At 37.5% G+C, this 21,557-nt stretch overlaps 1 pseudogene; it reads left to right on the plus strand.

Annotated features, from left to right (window-relative positions):
* Nucleotides 1-13,159: 13,159 nt before the first annotated feature.
* Nucleotides 13,160-18,581, plus strand: LOC139357097 (non-selective voltage-gated ion channel VDAC1-like; annotated as a pseudogene).
* The last annotated feature ends 2,976 nt before the right edge of the window (nucleotides 18,582-21,557 follow it).

Genomic DNA, 21,557 nt, shown 5'->3' on the forward strand with positions numbered 1-21,557 from the left:
GCTTTATCCCTGGGTCACAAGGCTGGTTCAACATATGCAAATCAATACATGTGATTCACCCTATAAATAGAATTAAAAGCAAAACCATGTAATCATTTCAATAGATGCAGAAAAAACTTTTGATAAAATCCAACACCCCTTCATAATTAAAAAGAAAACTGTCCATAGACTAGGCATCAAAGGAACATATCTTAAAATAATAAGAGCTATGACAAACCCACAACCAAAATCATACTGAATAGGCAAAAGCTAGAACCATTCCTCTTGAGAACTGGAATGAAGTAGTGATGACTACTCTCACCACTCCAACTTCAGTTCTAACCAGAGAAATCAAGCAAGAGAAATAAATAAAGGGTATTCAAATAGGAAAAGAGGAAGTCAAACTATTTCTCTCAGTTGATAATATGATCCTCTACCTAGAAAACCCTTGACTCTGCCAAAAGGCTCCTAGAACTGATAAATGATTTCGAGATACAAAATCAGTGTCCAAAAATCAGTAGGATTCCTATACAACAATGATGGCTAGGCTGAGAGTAAAATCAAGAACACAATCTCCGTTTACAACAGCCACAAAGAAAATGAAATATCTAGCAATACAGCTAACCAAGGAGGCAAACAATCTCTACAAGGAGAGCTATAAAACGCTGCTGAAAAAAATCAAAGATAACATAAATAAATGGAAAAACATTCCATGTTTATGGATTGGAAGAATCAACATCATTAAAATGGCTGTACTGCCCAAAGTAACGTATAGATTCCACACAATTCATATCAAAATACCAATGTCATTCTTCATAGAATTAGAAAAATCTATTCTATAATTCATATGGAACCAAAAAAGAGCCCAAATAGCCAAAGCAATCCTAAGCAAAAAGGACAAAACTGGAAGCTTCATATTCCCCAACTTCAAACTATACAATAAGGCTACAGTAACCAAAACACCATGGTACTTGTAAAAAACAGACACATAGAACAATGGAACAGAATAGAAAACTCAAAAATATAGTCATACACCCACAACCACCTGGTCTTTGACAAGGCTAACAAAAACAAGCAATGGGGAAGGTAGTCCCTGTTCAATAAATGGTGCTGGGATAACTGATTAGCCATATGCAGAAGAATAAGATTGGACAGTTGTCTTTCATCATATACAAAAATCTATTCAACATAGATTAAAGCCTTAAGTGTAAGACCCAAAACTATGAAAATTCTAGAAGAAAACCTAAGAAATACCCTTCTCAACATCAGCCTTGGCAAAGAATTTTTAGCTAAGCCCCCAAGGTAATGTCATTGCTTAAGGCAAGGACCGGCCATTTTCACTTCTTTTGTGAAAGTTAAGGCGGGGCAGGGCCTTTTCACTTCTTTTGTGATTCTTCAGTTACTTCAGGCCATCTGGGCGTATATACGTGCAAGTCACAGGGGATGTGATGGTTTGGCTTGGGCTCAGAGGCCTGACAATTCCATATCTAGAAAATCCCATAGTCTCAGCCCAAAAGCTCCTTAAGCTAATAAACAAGTTTAGCAATGTCTCAGGATACAAAATAATGTGCAAAAATTGCCAACATCACTAAACACCAATAACAATCAAGCTGAGAGCCAAATAAGGAACACAATCCCGTTTACAATAGCCACAAAAAGAATAAAATACCTAAGAATAGAGCTAACCAGAGAGATGAAAGGTCTCTACAAGAAGAACTACAAAACACTGCTCAAAGAAATTGGAGATGAAACAAACAAATGGAAAAGCATTCAATGTTCATAGATAGGAAGGATCAATATCGTTAAAGTGACCATACTGCCCAAAGCAATCTATAGACTCAATGCTATTCCTATTAAACTACCATTGACATTCTTCACAGAACTTGAAAATTCACATGGAACCAAAAAAAAAAAAGGAGCCCAACAGCATGGTACTGGTACAGACACATGGAGCAATGGAACAGAATAGAGAACCCAGAAATAAGATTACACACCTACAACTCTCTGATATTCAACAAAACTGACAAAAACAAGCAGTAAGCATTCTCTATTTAATAAACGGTGCTGGGATAACTGGCTAGCCATATGCAGAAAATTAAAACTCATTCCTTACACCATACACGAAAATTAACTCAAGATGGATTAAAGACTTAAACGTAAAACCCAAAACTATAAAAACCCCGGAAGACAACCAAGGCAATACCATTCGGGACAGAGGAATGAAGAAAGATTTCATGACAAAGATACCAAAAGCAATTGCAACAAAAGCAAAAATTGATGGATGAGGTGTAATTAAACTACAAAGCTTCTGCACAGCAAAAGAAACTATCAATAAAGAGACAACATACATAATGGGAGAAAATTTTGGCAAACTGAATATGACAAAGGTCTAATATCCAGCATCTATAAGGAACTTAAACAAATTTACAAGAAAAAAAACAAACAACCCCATTAAAAAGTGGGCAAAGGACGTGAACAGACAGTTCTCAAAAGAAGACATACATGCAGCCAACAGTCATATGATAAAAAGCTCAACATCACTGATCATTAGAGAAATGCAAAACAAAACCACAGTGAGATACCATCTCATAACAGTCAGAATGGCTACTATTAGAAAGTTAAAAAATAACAGACTTGGCCAGGTGCGGGGACTCATGCCTGTAATCTTAGCACTTTGGGAGGCTGAGATGGGCAGATCATGAGGTCAGGAGTTCGAGATCAGCCTGGCCAACATGGTGAAACCCAGTCTCTACTAAAGGTACAAAAAATTAGCCAGGCAGGAATGGTGGCACACCTGTAATCCCAGCTACTTGGGAGGCAGAGGCAGGGGAATCACTTGAACCCAGGAGGTGGAGGTTGGGGTGAGCTGAGGTCAAGCCATTGCACTCCAGACTGGGCAACATTGCAAGACTCTGTCTCAAAAAAGAAAGAAAGAAAGAAAAATAAATGAATAAATAAATAACAGATGCTGGTAAGTTATGAAGAAAAAGGAATGCTTACACACTGTTGGTGGAAGTGTAAATTGGTTCAACCATTGTAGAAGATGTTGTGGCAATTCCTCAAAGACCTAAAAACAGAAATACCACTATCTACCCAAGTGAATATAAATTGTTCTATTATAAAGACACATACATGCATACGTTCACTGCAGCACTATTCACAGTAGTAAAGACATGGAATCAACCTAAATGCCCATCAATAGTAGACTGGATAAAGAAAGTGTGGTGCATATGTACCACGGAATACTATGTGGCCATAAAAAAGGAGATCATGTCCTTTGCAGGAACATGAATGGAGCTGGAGGCCATTATTCTTCACAAACTAACACAGGAACAGAAAACCAAAAACTGCACGTTCTCACTTATAAGTGGGAACTAAATGATGAGAACACATGGACACATAGAGAGGAACAACACACATTGGGGCCTATCAGAGAGTAGAGGGTGAGAGGAGAGAGAGGATCAGAAAAAATTAAACATGGGTACTAGGCTTAATGCCTGAGTGATGAAATAATCTATACAACAAACCCCCATGATACAAGTTTACCTACATAACAAACCTATACAGTTACCCCTGAACTTAAAAGTCAAATAACAAAAAAGAAAATGTGGTACATATAACCATAGAATACTACATGGCCATAAGAGAGAATGAAATCACGTTCTCCACAGCAACATGAATGGAGCTGGAGGTCATAACCTTAAGCAAATTAGTGCAGGAATAGAAAACCAAATATCACATGTTCTTAGTTATAAGTGGGAGCTAAACATTGAGTATATATGGACATAAACATAGGAACAACAGACACTATGCGCTACTAGAGTGGGGAGAGAGGGAGGGGAGGGTGGGTCAAAAAACTACCTGTTGGGTATTATGCTCATTACCAGGGTACAATATACCCATGTAACAAACCTGCATGTGTACTCCCTGTATCTAAAATAACATTTGAAACTTAAAGAAAAGAGTTAAAGATACATTGAATTATCTGAAGATTTCTTCAAATACCTTAAATCTGCAAGGACAATTGGTGTGATGTATATTATTTCCTGAAAAGTGTTCTTAATTAAAGCTATGAGAACATTTTTAAAAAGTTATGTTTATACAATACTGTGGTCTATTAAGTGTGCAATAGAATTAAGTCTATAAAAGTAATGTACTTATCTTAACTAAAAAATTCTTAATTGCCTAAAGAATGCTAATGATTTCATAAGCCTGAAGTGAGTTGTAATCTGTTTTCTGATGGGGAGGTTGTGCTTCAGTATTGATGGCTGCTGACTGGTCAGAGTAGTGGTTGCTGAAGGCTAAAGAGGCTGTAGTAATTTCTTAAAATAAGATACCAGTGATATGTGCTGCATTGACTGACTCTTTCTGTTACAAAAGACTTCCCTGTAGCATGTGATGCTGTTTGAAAGCATTTTTCCCACAATAGAACTTCCTTCAAAATTGGAGTCAATCCTCTCAAACCTTGCGGCTGCTTTATCAACTCTGTTTATGGGATATTCAAAATGCTTCATTTTCATTTCAACATTGTTTACATCTTCACTGGGAGCAGATTCCAGCTCAAGAAACTATGTTCTTTGCTAATCCATAAGAAGCAAGTCCTCATTCATTCACATTTTATCATGAGATTGCAGTGATTCTGTCATACCTCAGGCTTCACTTCCAATTCTAGTTCTCTTGCTGTTTCTACCACATCTTCAGTTACTTCCTTCACTGGAGTTTTGAACTCCTCTAAATCATCCATGAGAGTTGGAGTCATCTTCTTCCAAGCTTCTGTTAATGTTGCTATTTGGACTTCCTCCGACAAATCATGAATGTTCTTAATAACATCTAGAATAGTGAATCCTTTCCAGAATATTTTCAATTTATTTTGCCTAGATCCATAGGAGAAATCATTATCTAAGACAGTAATAGTCTTGGAACACGTATTTCTTAACTTGAAACTCTAACTTACCCCTTGATCCATGGGCTGCAGAATGAATGTTATATTAGCAGGCATGAAAACAACATTAATCACCTTGTATATCTCCATCAGAGCTCTTGGGTGACCAGGTACATTGCCAATGAAGAGCAACATTTTGGAATAAATCTTTTATTCTGAGCAGAAGTCTCAACAGTGGGCTTAAAATATTCAGTAAACCATGTTGTAAACAGATGTGTTGTTATTCAGACTTTCTGGCTCCATTTGTAGAACACAGGAAAATTAGATTTAGCATAACTCTTAAGGGCCTTAGGATTTTCAGAATAGTAAATGAGCATTGGCTTCAACTTAAAGTTACCAGTTGCGTTCATACCTAACAAGAGAGTCAACCTGTCCTTTGATTCTTTGAAGCCAGACATTGACTTCTCTTCTCTAGCTGTGGAAATTCTAAATGGCATCTTTTTCCAGGATAAGGCTATTGCACTACATTGAAAATCTGTTGTTTAGTGTAACCACCTTTATTAATTATTTTAGCTACTCTAGATAACTTGCTGCAGCTTCCACACAGCACTTGCTGCTTCACCTTGTACTTTTTGTTATTGAGACGGCTTCTTTCCCTAAACTTCATGAACCAACATTTCCTAGCTGCAAAATTTTCTTCCACAGCTTCCTCACTTCTCTCAGCCTTTATAGAATTGAAGAGCGTTAAAGTCCTCACTCTGTAAAAAGCCTTAACAGAGCTTAACACGGAGTTTTTAGTGAGTTAAAGACCTCACTCTGTATTAAGTATTTAAGGGAATGTTGTGGCTGACTTGATCTTCTATCCAGACCACTAAAACTCTCTTCATATCAGCAATGAGGCTGTATTGCTTTCTTATTGTGCATGTGTTCACTGCAGTAGAATATTTAATTTCCTTCAATAACTTTTCCTTTGCATTCACAACTTGGCTAACTAGCACCAGAGGCCTAGCTTTTGGCCCATCTCAGCTGTTGACATGCCTTCTTCCCTAAGCTTAGTCAGTTCCAGATTTTGATTTAAAGTGAAAGACATGTGACTCCTCTTTCCACTTGAATGCTTAAAGGGCATTGTAGCGATACTAATTGGACTAGTTTCAATATTTTTTTTGTCTCAGGGAATACGGAGGGCCAAGGAGAGAGAGAAAAAGAGCGGAAAGGTCAGTCTGTGGAGCAGCTAGAAAACACATGTTTGTCAGTTATGTTCACTGTCTTATGTGGGCATGGTTTGTGGAGCCCCAAAGCAGTTATAATAGAGAATTGATTACAGATAATCATAACATATATAATAATAATGAAAGAGTCTGAAATATTATGAGAATTACTAAAATGTAACACAGAGAAACAAAGTGAACACACGCTGTGGGAAAAATGGCACAAGCAGACTTTCTGAATGCAGAGTCGCCGCAAACCTTCAATGTTTCAGAAACACAGTATTTGCAAAGCACAATAAAACAAGATACACTGGTGTATAAATTTAGGCTGAAACATTCCAAATGCCAACTTAAAAATAAGAGTCCACAAACCAAGAGGCTTGAAAGGAGTTCGCCTAGACAACCTCCTAGTGTATTCCTCCTAGCCAATCATGCATGAGTCATTGGTTCAGGAGATCCAAAATGAACTTCATAGCAGCATTTGATATCACCCTAGAAATGAGGAACTACTTATTTATTTATTTATTTATTTATTTATTTATTTATTGAGATGGAGTCTTACTTCATTGCCCAGGCTGCAGTGCAGTAGCACAATCACAGCTTACTGGAGCCTTGACCTCCCAGCCCCAAGTGATCCTCCCACTTCAGCCTCCCAAGTAGCTGGGACCACAGGTCTCTGCCACTACACCCAGCTAATTAAAAAAAAAAAAATCTTTGGTAGAGATGAGGGCTCACTATGTTGCCCAGGCTCGTCTCAAACTCCTTCATCAGATACCTCAAGTGATCCTCCAGCGTTGGCCTCCCAAAGGGCTGGGGGTACAGGTGTGAGCCACTGCACCGAGGTGTGAAAAATTACTCTTAGCTATTAATTACACCCAACCATCCTTGGGAGATAGTGCATACTCCCCTTTATTAATAGTAACTCTGGAGTAAATTGCTCCAAAGGAATATATCAAAGCGTACATGGGGACATAGGCAACTTAATGTATCTCCGCTCAGCGACTCCCTGCACAAATAACCACCTCAAACTCACATTTATCTGTTAAGAATATCTACATATTTCTGACTTGCCAGAACCTGGTGGGAAGTGCAGGCTTTCAGAAATTCAAGGTCTGGACTGATGGTTAAGTTGCCAGCGACCTCTCTGGTCTCAGGTGGAGACTATCTAAAGACGAGATGTCACTTAACCATTTAACTTTCCTCCGCATGCATAACATTCATACATATGACTTGCCTGTGCTGAAATCTGAGAATCTGGACCCTGAACCTGAACCCCTTAGAACTGAGAAGGGCCACAAGAACCTATGGGGTGTGTGTGTGTGTATCTATTTTAGAAAAATTAGAAGCATGAGAAATAAAAAAGGATAATTAAAAATCACTTTTATTCCATTAACTCTGAGATAATTGCTAATATCTCAATATCCATCAGCCAGAATATTTTCTATGCATGTGCTCACATATACATAAATATACAATTTAAAAATAATGATAACAGTAATCTGATTTTTTCTTTTATAATTTTGTTTTGTTTTCATGCCATAAAGTATTATTCTAAGATATTTGTGTATTGCCTGATATGTTTGAAAATGTAGGAACTTATTTTGTAAATGATTTATTTGAGGGCCTTTATAGTATTGACAATTACTCATTATGATACACAGTGTTGCAATGAGAATCTTTGTGTTTAAGTCAACATTTTGAGTAGTATTACTAGTTTAGAGAAATGAAAGGCTGTTACTCTATGCAGTCAGACAATCACTTGGCAATATTTCCCCTGAGATATCCCGATGGTTGTGTGGAGGGTCTATCAGCTTATGATACATTACTATTGAGATAAATAATCAAAACAATCTTATAGAAAAGAGCAATCTCTATTTTCTCGGTATACTATGTGAGAAAATAGAAACCAAACATTGGAGGAGTCTTACTTTCTTGCTTTCCATCTAGGTAAAATATTCTGAAGGGCTGTTTCTGATCCTTGCTTTTGGTTACTTTTTGATAGGCCCCTTCAAGTCAGTCGCTAAGACAATCCCCTCTCAAATAGCTGAATGAGGAAGCCTCAGCTGTGGTCATTGCTGCTGGCATTTTATGAGCTGGACGACTTGGAATGAGATGTGGAACAGCAAGAGAATGGAGGTCCTGGGATCTGGATATCTTTGAGATTTTCTCAGAGCCCAAGTCTGTGGCCATTGTCTAGCAGAAACGCTGGGTCTCACTTCCAATGCAGTCTCCAGAGATATTTGAGAATGAAGAAAATGAGATGATGTAGATTTCCAAGAAAATGTAGAAGCAATGCATTTCAAATTCTACTAGGAAAAAAAGAAATCTTTCTTTTTCTTAAATTTCTGTTCTGATCTTATAGGAAACTTTATACAAGATGTTATTGGTATTTTTTTAATACCACACTCCAGTAATCCATTCCTTCCAAAATGAAATCAACACACTTTAGATAACAGATTAAAATTTGTGTTAAACAATGAGACCCTTTGGCATCACTGTTTAATTGTACACAAGGGAAGACAAAAACTTCACTAAGAAACACAATTCCTTTCTCTGTACTTAGTAGACACATTCTGTACATAATTTTAGAGTGAAGAAATGGACTCCTAAGCAAAAAGTTGACCTAAAATCAAGAAAGGAGGACCTATACAACCCACAGAACATGGGAGAGACCACTTTTCTTCTGTATGTTCTCTCCCTAGCTCTGTGTCTTTTTTTTTTAACATCTTAATATTTTATTATTTCAATAGTTTGGAGGTGTAAGTGGTTTTTTGGTTACATAGTTGAATTATATAGTGGTGCATTCTGAGATTTTAGTGCACCCATCACCCAACTAGTGTACATTGTACCCAATTGGTAGGTTTTTGTCCCTCATCCCCCTCCTACTGTCCTTCTTCTGAGTCTCCAATGCCTGTTATATCACTCTGTAAGCTTTTATGTACTCATAGATTAGCTGCTACTGTTAAGTGAGAACATAGAATATTTGATTTGCCATTCCTGAGTTACTTCACTTAGAATAGTGGCCTCCAACTTCATCCAAGTGCTACAAAAGACATCGTTTCATTCATTTTTATGGCTGAGTAGTATTCCATGGTATGCATGTATACCACATTTTCTTTATCCACTCATTAGTTGATAGGCACTCAGATTAGTTCCATCTGTTTGCAATTGTGTCTTGTGCTGCTATAAACATACATATATATATGTCTTTTTCATATAATGACTTCTTTTCCTTTGGGTAGATACCCCGTAGTGGGATTGCTGGATTGAAAGGTATTTCTACTTTTAGTTCTTTAAGAAATCTCCATACTGTTTTCCATAGAGGTTGTACTAATTTACATTCTCACCAGCAGTGTCTAAGTGTTCCCTTTTCACCACATCCAGGCCAACATCTACTGTTTTTTGACTTTTTAATAATGGCCATTCTTATAAAACTAAAGTAGCATTTCATTGTGGCTTTAATTTACTTTTTCCTGATGATTAGTGATGTTGAGCATTGATTCATATATTTGTTGGCCTTTCGTGTATCTTCTTTTGAGAAATGTCTATACATGTCATTTTCCCACTTTTTGATCAGATTATTTTTTTTTCTTGCTGATTTGTCTGAGTTCTTTGTAGTTCTAAATATTAGTCCTTGGTTGGATGGACAGTTTGCAAATATTTTCTCCCAATCTGTGGGTTGTCTGTTTGCTCTGATGATTATTGCTTTTGCTGTGCAGAAGCTTTTTTAGTTTAATTAGGTCCCATTTATTTATCCTTGTTTTTGTTGCATTTGCTTTTGAGGTCTTAAGTTATAAATTCTTTGCCTAGGTCAATGTCCAGAAGAGTTATTCCAAGGTTATCTTCTAGAATTTTTATGGTTTCAGGTCTTAGATTAAGTCTTTGACCCATCCTGAGTTGATTTTTGTATAAGGTGAGAGATAGGGATCCAGATTTATTCTTCTACACATGGCTAACCAGTTTTCCCAGCACAATTTATTAAATAGGGTGTCCTCTCTCCAATGTATGTTTTTGTATGTTTTGTTGAACATCAGTTGGTTGTAAGTATTTGGTTTTATTTCTGCATTTTCTATTCTGTTCCATTGGTTATTATGTGCCTACTTTTATACCAGTACCCATGCTGTTTTAGTAACTGTAGTCTTGTAGCATAATTTCAAGTCTTGTTATTTAATACCTCCAGATTTGTTCTTTCTGCTTAGGATTGCTTTGGCTATTTGGGCTTTTTTTTTTTTTTAATTTTCGGTTCCATATGAATTTTAAGTTTTTTTTTAATTCTGTGAAAAATGGTGCTGGTATTTCGATAAAATTTGCATGAAATCTGTAGGTGGCTTTGGGCAATCACGAAATTGTGAAAATAACTATTCTTCCAATCCATGAGCATAGGATGTATTTCCATCTATATGTGCCATCTATGATTTCTTTCAGCAGTATTTTGTAGTTCTCCTTGCAGAAATCTTCCACCTCTTCGGTTAAGTATATTACTAGGGTTTGTTGTTATTGTTGTTGTTTGTTTATTTTTACAACTATTATAAAAGGGATTCTATTTTTTATTTGCTTCTCAGCTTGGTTGTTGTTGGTGTATAGCAGTGCTACTAATTTTTGCCATTGATATTTTAACCTGAGACTCTATGTCTTAAATTATACTAGTGCCCTGAAGATGTGGAAGCTGCAGTGAAAGTAATAAATACTGGAGATGCTGAACATCTGAAAAATGAAGAGCTGTTGGTAATGGGCAATGCATATGTTGGAAAGTTCCTTGTGAGCATAAAATACAGCATAGGATATAGTGTTGTTGGGAAAGGTGTGACTTTTGGGGATATATTAAATATATATTTATTTAATTTGAAAAGGAATTTGAAAAAAGCAGGGAAGTAGGGTATGGACAGGCGCCAAAAAACCCTCAGAATTACAGAGTGAAAAGAGATGATGTACTGCTCTGTGCTCACTTTTCATTCTTCTCTCTCTTGCAGCTTCATTCAGTGGACAATTTGCTGTTTCCCTGCTGGTCCTTTCTCACAGATTTTCAGTAACACTGTCCTTCTGACCAGCTCAGGAGGCATATAGATGCTGTCTCAGACACATGAGGTTGAGAACTCTCAGATATGCAAATGCTCGGTGGTTTCCTCAGGCCCTGATTATTCTGCTTTCACATACACCTGCTCTGAAAATACACAATTTTTCTGGTTGGGCAGACACTGTCTGGTCTTTTAAAGCCCTCTAATCGGTCGGGCGCGGTGGCTTACACCTGTAATCCCAGCACTTTGAGAGGCTGAGGCAGACGGATCACGAGGTCAGGAGATCAAGACCATCTTGGCTAACATGGTGAAACCCTGTCTCTGCTAAAAATACAAAAAAAAAAATTAGCTGGGTGTGGTGGGGGGGTGCCTGTAGTCCCAGTTACTCTGGAGGCTAAGGCAGGAGAATGGCATGAACCCCTGGAGGTGGAACTTGCAACAACAGAGTGAGACTCTGTCTCAAAAATAATAATAATAATAAAAATAAATAAAAATTTAAAAAGCCATCTAATCCTGTTTCAGACCGCAGATTTATTTTGTTTTACTTGCACTTTTTATGCATTAACAAACTTACATTTGTTGACAAGATGGCTTCAGGCTCTTACTATTAAACTGTAGGAAATACCAAATAAATAAGAGGCAAACTTTTGCCTATCAAAAAACCTGTAAAACTATCATAAACACATAGGAAAACAACTACAGGGAAGCAGAAGCTGCTTAGACTGGAAGAGGCAGATGAGAGGTAAGAGAATGCTTTCTAAATGAGATCTTTTCTCTCCCCTAGATTTTTCTGAACTGATCATTTCCTATCCCAGCAGGGCAATTATTCCACCAACCAGTGGCAGTGGAGTAATGACTAGGGCAGTATTAGAACCCAGCCACTGTGGGAAGCAGATAGCAATAGGCACAAGAGTACTGCTCCCGAGAATTCCTGTCTCCTCACCACCATACACAGTGGGGTGGGCAACTAGGGAATGACTGTGTCCAGCTAGAGCTCTAGAGGTTTTCTGACTGAGACTAATCCTCAACACTCCCTCAACACGCCAAATCATGACAAGTTAAATAACAGCTGAGAGAGAATAAAAATGAAAATTATAATTGTCAAAATAAGTACCTGACAGGTGAACTGATTAGCATACAGAATAATACTAAAGAAAAAAAACATAGTGAGCTGGAAGATCAGGAAAAACTCTCCTAAAAATACCAAGACGAGGTACAGAGAAGGAGAGTATACAAGTTAAGAAACGTGAATGATGGCAAAGGAAGTGTCAATATCTGTGTGATTCATGTACTGCATACAGGTACAAATAAGAGAAGAAAACTTACGGAAAAAATAATAACCCCATATTTTACAAAATCAGAGAAGGAGTAAAGATTTCACAATGAAAAGTGTCATAATTTTTTAATTGAATTTATTTTAAAAACCTAAATATTAAAGTAAAATTTGGATATATCAATGACCAAGGGAAAATTTTGAAATACTAAAGAGCATAAAGCATTATCTATAAGTCACAGGAATGAGAATAGTCTAAGACTTCTTAACAATAACACTAAATGTAAGAAGTCAATGGAAAATGTTTTCAAAGTGTTCAAACAAAAAAGGCAAACCTATTATTTTACATGTATCTGGACTTTTATTTAACTGCGAGGGTGAATGAAGATTTTTTCTTTGGTATTACAGCCCTCAGAATCTTAACACACAGACGCGCCCGCACACTCACACACACATGCAAACCACTAAAAACACTTTTAGAGGAAGTGCTACAGCAAGATGAAAAATAAATGCAGAAATAGGTCACAAGATAGGGAAAGTGAGTTTGAATAAATAAAATAATAAAATTTTGTTGTTTAAACAATGAAAAACACACATGGAAAGAAGTAAAATAAAATTATATTATTTAAACTCAAGAATGATAATGTGATTGTAGGGTGGGGAGGAAGTTGTTTTGAAGACATGTAAATGAATGTTGTTATTCATTACCACCAGAAATAAGAATAGAATGACCTTTAGAGCAGCATAGGAAAATCCACCGACTTACCCTGCCGAGCGTCCTGTTGCTGCCACTGAGCAGAAGATGGCTGTCCCTCCCATGTACACTGATCTTGACAAATCTACCAGGGATGTCTTCACCAAGAGGTATAGATTAGGATTAATAAAGCTTCATTTGAAAACAAAATCTGGGAATAGACTGGTTGTTACAAGCTCAGGCTCAGCCAATCCTGAGGCCACCAAAGTGACAGGTAGTCTGGAAACCAAGAACAGATGGATCAAATATGGCCTGACATTTGCAGAGAAGTGGAACACTGACAAGACACTAGGTGCAGAGTTACTGGGGAAGATGAGCTTTTTACAAGGACTAAAGCTGACCTGTGATTCAGCCTCCTCATCTAACACTGGGGGCAAAATGCTAAAATCAAGACAGGGTACAAGTGACAGTACATTGACCTGGGCTGCAACGTAGATTTTGACATCTCCAGGCCTTTCATCCAGGGTGCTCTTGTGCTGAGTTACAAGCACTGGCTGGCTGGATACCAAATACATTTTGAGATCAAAGAGTCCCAGGTGACCTAGAACAACTTTTTGCAGTTGACTTCAAGACTGATGAATTCCAGCATTACACTAATATAAATGACAGTGTTTGGCAGCTCCACTTACTGGAAGGTGAGCAAGACTTTGGAGACCACTGTCAATCATGCGTGGACAGCAGGAAACAATAACACTTGGTTTGGAACAGCAGCCAAATAGCAGATAGATGCTGACAGCTGCTTCTCAGCTAAAGGGAACAAATCCCGTGAGAGGTTTAGGATACATTCAGACCCCAAAGCAGTTATCAAACTAATTCCGTCAGTCCTGCGAGATGACAAAAACGTCAATGCTGGTCTAAAACAAGTTTGTTCTAAGACTGGATTTTTTTTTTTTTTTTTTTTTTTTTAGATGGAGTCTCACTTTGTTGCCCAGGCTGGAGTGCAGTGGCACTATCTCGGTTCACTACAACCTCCACTTCCTGGGTTCGAGTGATTACTGTGCCTTAGCCTTCCGAGTAGTTGGGATTACAGGCATGCACCACCATGCCCAGCTAATTTTTGTATTTTTAGTAGAGATGGGGTTTCACCATGTTGGCCAGGCTGGTCTTGAACTCCTGACCTCAGGTGATCTGCCACCTAGGCCTCCCAAAGTGCTGAGATTACAGACATGAGCCACCACACCGGCCTAAGACTGGAATTTTAAGCATAAATCAATACTGTACAATTATTTAATTTTAAAGTATTGTGCAGCATAGCTACCTTCAAAATTTAATGTACCCTCCTATGTTGCATGTCTAGGATGCAAGTATTGCTACATAACATGATAAATCTCTAGGTTAAAGATGTTTCATCTTTAAGATGTTACCTTTTCAGAGTATAGAAGGAACCTGATTCCCAAAAGGTCCTTTCAGTTAGAAATTTGGGAGGAATTGGTGGTCCCTCTAGAGATGTCTGGGTTTTTTTGTTTTTGTTTTTTGTTTTTCGTTTAGAAATGGCTGCAAGTGGAAGCTGATAACATGTAGGCACTTTCTAAAATTATATTGAGTAAATGAAATTGGGACTTCTTGAGAATTGAACTTTGGTTTCCTATCCTAATGAGAGACTCATTGCTTGATGGTGTGTACAAATATATCTGAGGGATACTTTTTTAGATGTATATTCATGGTCTCTTTCCACTCTACTCTATCACCTCTTTTATACCAAAAGTAGTTTGCAGGGTGTGGTAAGTTATTTCCTTTGTGCCGTTTGTGGGTAGCAAGGGTGATGAAGCCAATGATTCAAGACTGATATGATTTAGATCTGTGTCTCCACAAAATCTCATGTCGGATTGTAATCCCTAGTGTTGGAGGTGGGGCCTAGTGGGAGGTGATTGGATAATGTGGTGAAATTCTTATGAATAGTTGAGTCCTATCCCCTTGGTACTATATAGTGAGTGACTTCTCATGAGATATGGTTGTTTAAAAGTGGTAACACCTCCCCTGCCTCTTTTTCTTGTTCCTGCTCTGGCCACGTATGACATGCCTGCTTTCCCTTCACCTTCCTCCATGACTGAAAGTTTCCTGAGACCTCCCCAAAAGCAGAAACTGCCATGCTTCCTGTACAGCCTGCAGAATCATGAGCCAATTAAATCTCTTTTCTTTATAAATTACTCAGTATCAAGTATTTCTTTATAGCAATGCAAAAAATGGACTAATACAGAAAATTGGTACTGAGAAGTGGGGCATTGCTATAAAGATACTGGGAAATTTGGAAGCAGCTTTGGAATTAGATAACTGACAGAGGTTAGAAGAGTGTGGAGGGCTCAAAAGTAGACTGGAAGGTGAGGGAAAGTTCAGAACTTCCTGGAGACTTGTTAAATTGTTGTGACCAAAATGCTAATAGTGATATGGACAATGAAGTCCAGGCTGAGGAGGTCTCAGATAGAGATAAGAAATTTATTGAGAACTGGAGAAAAGGTCACTTTTATTATGCATTAGCAAAGAACCTGGCATTGTGCCTCTGCCCTAGGGATCTGTGGAACTTTGAACTTGAGAGTGAAGATTTAGGGTATTTGGCAGAAGAAATTTCTAAGAAGGAAAATATTCAAAAATGTGATCTGGCTGCTTCTAACAGCCTAATGTAAAACTGGAACTTATATTTAAAAGGGAAGCAGAACATGAAAGTTTGGAAAATTTGCAGCCTGGCCATGTGGTAGAAAAGAAAAGCCTATTTTCAGGGGAAGAATTCAAGCAGGCTGCAGACATTTGCATAAGTATAAAGGAGTCAAGTGCTGATAGCCAAGACAATGGGCAAAAAGCCTCCAAGACATTTCAGAGACCTTCTTGACAGCCCCTCCCATTACAGGCCAGAGGCCTAGAAGGACTAAATGGTTTTGTGGTCTAGGGTCCAGATCCTGCCACCCTGTGCAGCCTTGGGACATTGCTCTCTGCATCCCAGCCACTCCAGCTTCAGCTATGGCTCAAAGGGCCCCAGATACAGCTTGGGTCACTGCTTCAGAGGGTGCAAGCCATGAGACTATGCAGCTTCCACATGGTGTTAAGCCTGTGGGTACATTCTTCCAGAGTGCAAGAGTTGAGTCATGGGTGCCTCCACCTAGATTTCAGAGGATCTTTGGAAAATCTTGGTGTTCAGGCAGAAGCCTGCTGTAGGGATGGAGCCCACATGGAGAGATTTTACTAGGGAAATGTGGAGGAGAAATGTGGGGTTGGTGCCCCCGCATAAGGTCCCCCCTGGGGCACTGCCTAGTGGAACTGTGAGAAGAGGGCCACCATCCTCAAGACTCTAGAATGGTAGATCCATGGACAGCACGCACCATGCTCCAGGAAAAGCTGCAGGCACTTAATGCCAGTCCATAGAGAAGCTGTGAGGGCTTAACACTGCAAAGCCATAGAGGTAGAGCTGTCCAAGGCTTTGGGAACACTCTCCTTGCACCAGCCTGCCCTGGAGGTCAGACATGGAGTCAAAATAGATTGTTTTAGAGCTTTAACATTTAATGACTTCCCTGCTGGCTATAGCCCCTTTCATTTGGCTAATTTATCCCTCTTGGAATGGTAGTATTTATCCAAAGCCTATACCTCCCATTGTATCTTGAAAGTAACTAACTTGTTTTTTTAACTTACAGTCTTATAGGTGGAAGGGACTAGCCTTGTCTGAGATGAGAATTTGGACTTTGTACTCTTAAGTTAATGTGGGAATGAGTTATGATTTTGGGGGTCTGTTGGGAAGGTATGATTGTATTTTACAATGTGAGAAGGACATGAGATTTTGGAGGGACCAGGGGTGGAATTATACAGTTTTGATCTGTGTCTCCACCAAATCTCATGTTGAAATGTAATCCTCAATGCTGGAGGTGGGGCCTGGTGGGAGGCAGTTGGATCATGGCAATGGTTTCTAATGGCTTAGTGGTTTAGCACCATCCTCCTAGTGTTGTTCTCATGATTGAGTTCTCAGGATCTCTGGTTGTTTAAAAGTGTGTAGTACCTCTCCCATCTCTCTCTTCCTTCTGCTCTGACCATCTGAAACATCTCATTCCCCCTTTGCCGTCCATTATAATTGAAAGCCTCTTGAGGCTTCCCCAGAAGCAGAAGCCATTATGCTTCCTGCAGAACTGTGAACCAATGAAACCTCTTTTATTTATTAATTAGCCAGTCTTGGGTATTTCTTTATACCAAGGTGCAAATGAACTATTACAAAGACTTAATTTCCTCTCAAGTTGTAGTTTTATTGTCCTTGCATCAGAGAATGAAATAGCTTCCAAAAACACGGAATGCAAGCCTGGAAGAGTCTGTGTGGCTGTAATTACACCTACAATCTAAAGTGGACTTCTGCTATATTCTTACCAACTTATTTTCTTAACAGTTTAATGAGTATGGTTTAGAGTCTTCCATTTTGTGTGGAATTAGATTCTCCCCTTCAAATGCTATAATTAACTTCACTTAAATAAAATTTAAATAAAATTTTAAAGATTCAAACTCTATAATAAAAACTGGTAGGCATAAGTAGACATTTTTAAATAGGTAAACAGAAATGATCAAATAAAACAGCAGAAATTAGGTCCCATTAGCCTAGTAATTACAATACTGTAAATGAGTTAAACTTAACAATAACAAAGCATAGACTCTTAGATTGTATTTTTAGAAATCCAACAATACATTGAGAAACATATCTATAACAACACTAAACAAACAAATAATATCAATTTAGTTTAATATAATTCAATTGAAATAATACTATTTGGGGTACTACTTCTAACTGAAGCTATTTTTGTCTCTCATTTTACCGTTAAAATAAATGCCATGGTAATAAAATTCTCTTTCTCCTAGAAATTTAAGCAGGTTCCATGGTTTTTCTGCTCACTCTTAGGTAATAGGTAAGGTAAATATTTAACTCTCAATTGGCTAATTAGGACATTAAGTTCAAGGCATTAACTAAAATTTGAAACTTCCTCTTCTCTCAGCCTAAGTTTATTTTATGCTAAAAAACCTACAGTAAAAACAGAGTAAAAATGTGCTTAATTTCAGCTCTTTTCTCCATTTTGCCCCTCCAGCTGGCATCAACAACTTTTGGCATAGGAAGGCAGGATTAGAAAAGCTCAGGCTTCTGATGACATAGGCATATAGGTATTTAAAACTGTTGTCTTTCCTTTTTTTGGAAGCTCTAATTGGTAGAAAGCTCTCTCCCAGGCCCATCATCAAAACACTTAATCTGCCCTTTCTTTCCCTTTAGATTTCTCAGAAAGGAGTCAGATCAGAGTCCACTGTGCTCTCTGAATACAAGAAACACATTTCAAAGTTGTCTGATACTCTAAAGAGTATCAGAGCCAAGGCAAATTCCGGAAGGATCACCCCAAACCAGTCCTCTTGTAGTGGAGATAAGAGAAAGAAATCCAGTACAAAAACTCTGCCCAAGGAAGCGCATTTAACAATCTCTTTTCTCTCTCTCCGAACGCTTTTATATTCCTTGAGCAGGTGAGGAGTTTAGGAGTCACGGAACATCTCAGAATATAATTTAAAAGTCACATATGGATATTTGCCATCTTATTGTGAAAATTAACAGCTATTGAATCACTATATCTAATCAAAACTTTTATTTTAACCACTTGTTATACATTTAAAACACTCAGAAAAGTTGAATAAAAAAATAAGGAACCAATATTCAAAGTAAATATTAGGGTCCAGAAAACATCGTATATCATGCTTATATACTCATGTAACAATATAGTCTCCAAATATATAGTAACAAGTCAGAACCACAGGAGAAGAAAATTTAAATCAACAATTGTAGTTGAATATTTTAATGTAACCCTTCTGGAAACCAACAGATAAAATAAAACTAAACAAAAGGATAGATGTGAGTAATACATTCAAATATAGATACATTTACGTGGAACCAAAAATTCACTTTGTTTAGGAATACAGATGGAGCAGTCAAATGAGTCAATTATAAATTCAATAAAAAGCTAACATTATAAGTTTTTAAACTACAATGCAATAAATTCAAAATTGATTAAAGAAGATAGTAAAAATAGTCTCATATCTGCAAAAGGAAAAAAAATTACTCAAAATTATACTTTAATTAAAGAGGAAATAAGAAAGATTGTTAAAAAAACAAGAAAATGATAGTAAAAGTGTAATGTGAAAAAATACAGAATACAGTTAGAGCAAAACTGAGAGGAAATTTTATTGAATTAATTAACAATGATTTATTGAATTATTAAAAAAAGAAAAATTAAAGTCAAGGGACCTACCATTGAACTCAAAAAGCTTGTAAATGGAACTACAGAATTCTTCCCTCCAAATGGGGGGAATAGTAAAGAAATAATAAAAAATAATAGAACAATAAAAAAGAACTCAAAAGGAGAACCAGCAAAACCAGTAGCTGTTTCCATAAAAAGACTAATGAAATTAACAAACATCTAGCAAGACTGATTAAGAGAAAAGAAAAAGAAAAAATGCAGTTTTGATTAGATATCGTGATTCAATAGCTGTTAATTTTCACAATAAGATGGAAAACGTCCATACATGTCTTTTAAATTATATTCTGAGATGTTCCGTGACTCCTAAATTCCTCATCTGCTTAAGTTCTCAGATCTAAGTCTTCTGACTATGGGAGAAACAATAACATATATTGGCATAGATAAAATAACTCTGGTCTGTGTCTTGAAACATAATAATAACTTCCCATGTAAACCTAGAAAGGAGAAATCTGAGTAAAAGAAAAACAAATCCACAACATCACAGTGGCCCAGCACTCTTATCAACAGTACCTGGAAGCCCTTTTCGTTGCAGAAAGACAGGAAAAAGAAATAAAAAAATACAAAGAGTAAGCAAGCAGTAAAAGAACAAGTATTATTCACAAATAATATGAATGCAAATGTAGCAAATCCAAAAGAATATATAGATAAATTGTTGGAATTCACACAAGAGTTTAGAAAGATTGCTGAATAAAAATAATTAGTATATAAAAATGAGTAAATGTCTTTATCACATCAACAAAAATGAAACGCACTATATATATATATTATTTTTGATCACATACCTAAGAATAAGGAAGAGACATTTTAGACTTCTACAAAGGTAATTATAAAAGCATTAGAAAAAATTAAAGAAGACCTAGAAAATAGAGAAACATATCATATTCAGCAGTTAAAGGTTTTAATATGATAAGAGCAGTTAAATGTTTAATATGATAACCTCAATTTTTCCCAGTTGCTCTATTAATTTAATGAAATCTCAATCTTAATCCTAAAACTATTTTATTTTTGTTTATCTTTTATGGAATTTAACAGTTGATTTTAAATTTGGTATGCATATACAAATGCAAAGGGCAAAGAATAGCAAGATAGTTTTGAAAAAAAAGAGAAAGACAAAGTATTTCAGATTCAAATATATTTTGAAGCTATAAAAGGGTGATACAGTCACAATGATAAATGAATCAATGTAATCATATAGGTAATTCAGAAACTGATCCATATATATGCATACACTTCAGTTATAATAAACATAGTACAGGAGGAGGCAGAGGAAGATGAACAAATAGAAACCTTCACCAATCATCCCTCCTGCAAATTTCAACAACTACACACGAACAAAAAATCAGGTGCGCAATCACTGTACCTGATTTTAGCTTTATATTACTGAAAGAGGCACTGAAGAGAGTAGGAAAGACAGTTTTGAATTGCCGACATCACCCCTCCCCGATTCCTTGGCAGCAGCTGGGTGGCACATAGAGAGAATCCGTGCAGTTGGGAGAGGGAAAGCACAGTGACTGGGGAACTTGGCATTAAACTCAGTGTGGCCCTGTCGTAACACTGACAGAAAAACCATGCTGGGTTCAGCCAGTGCCCACCCATAGAGGGAACATTTGGACTAGCCCTAGCCAGAGGGGAATAGCCCATCCCAGTGGTCAGAACCTGAGTTTCTCAGCAAACCTTGTCACTCTGGGTTAAAGTGCTCTGGGATTCTAGATAAGCCTGAAACGCAGTCTAGGACACAAGGACTGCAATTCCTAGGCAAGTCCTGGTGCTGAGTTGGGCTTAGAGCCAGTGAACTAGGGTAGCATGTGACCCAGAGAGACACTAGCCCAGTGGGCTAAGGGAGTGCTTGCATCACCCCTTTCAAAACCCCAGGCAGTGCAGCTTGTAGCAAAGAAATTGACTCCTTTCTTCTGCTTGAGAGGAGAGCGAAGAGTAAAGAGGACTTTCTCTTGCAGCTCAGCCACAGTAGGGTAGGGCATTGGGCAGAGTTGTAAGTCCCCCATTCCAAGCCCTAACTCTCAGATGACATTTCTAGACACATCATGGCCCAGAAGGGAATCTGCTGCCTTGAAGAGAAGGACCCAGTTCAGGCAAGATTCATCACGTGCTGAATAAAGAACCCTTGGGCCCTCAATAACCAGCAGCAATACCCAGACAGTACACTATGGGCTTTTGGTGAGACTATGAGACAT

This window comes from Macaca nemestrina, chromosome 1 (assembly GCF_043159975.1).
Source record: "Macaca nemestrina isolate mMacNem1 chromosome 1, mMacNem.hap1, whole genome shotgun sequence".
NCBI classification, from domain to species: Eukaryota; Metazoa; Chordata; class Mammalia; order Primates; family Cercopithecidae; genus Macaca; species Macaca nemestrina.